This window comes from Sinohyriopsis cumingii, chromosome 2 (genome assembly GCF_028554795.1).
Source record: "Sinohyriopsis cumingii isolate HCF-2022 chromosome 2, ASM2855479v2, whole genome shotgun sequence".
NCBI lineage: Eukaryota > Metazoa > Mollusca > Bivalvia > Unionida > Unionidae > Sinohyriopsis > Sinohyriopsis cumingii.
Window position 1 is genome coordinate 111,203,988 of NC_142962.1, and position 1,126 is coordinate 111,205,113.

Sequence of the window (1,126 nt, forward strand, 5' to 3'; positions counted from 1 at the left end):
GTGGTTGTATACGAATGGTAAGACTTATTTACCGATATGGGAAAAATATGTATAGGCGCACGCACAGACAGATGAAGACGTATTTAACAAGATACCTACACATTTTATATACTGTTGGATAGCTTGGACTATGATCTCAATTCCTATGGTTTTATCACCAAAATATGTGGAAGCATGTCCACACAGCAAGTGTTGAGGCTCATTACCCGTAAAGTAGCTTCTCAAAGCAATATTTAGGGCACAATGCCAACTTTTTTAGTTTCCGTTTTTATACAAATCTAATGGCATAGATCGATTTATACTGCCGAGAAACATGTAAATTGTTATCAAATTTGTCCCAATATCTTGTTATATACGAATGGTAAGACTTATTTACCCATACGGAAAACTTATGTATTGGCGCACGGACAGACATATGAAGACTTATTTAGCATAATACCTACACATATTATATACTGTTGGACAGCTTCGTCTGTATTCTTTATATTTATAGTAGTATCCAATCGATTTAGACTGCCGATAAACATATAAATTTACGGATGTCTGACGATTACGTACGAACGGACAGGGTGAATTGCATGCGGTTTTCTCTGTCAGATGCCTCAGTAGTAAATGGGGCCACTTTAGCCTCAAGGGGAATTAGCATTAAAAACACCCCTGGGCCACTATAGCCTCAATGGAAATTTAACATTAACCACCCTGGGCCACTTTAGCCTCAATGGAAATTTAACATGGGCAAAACACCCTGGATAAGATTAGCGACAATGGGAATTTAACATGGGGAACAGAGTTTGGGTCTGTCTAGGGACAAGGGGAATTGAACATGGGGAATAGAGTTTGGGTCTGTCTAGGGACAAGGGGAATTGAACATGGAAATAGAGTTTGGGTTTGTCTAGGGACAAGGGGAATTGAACATGTTAGAAAGAAAAAAAAGACTACTTTAGGGACAAGGGGAAGGGGAATTGAACATGGGATTTTTTTTAAAAAAAAAAATTAAAAAAAGGGTAGGCAATGGAAAGTCAGTCTCTTTTCGAGAAATGTGGGTGGCCCTGAAAAGGGATTTTGGTTTTATGTTAATATTAACATAGACGGCATCTGTCACATCTTCTTCCTAAACATCTTCTAA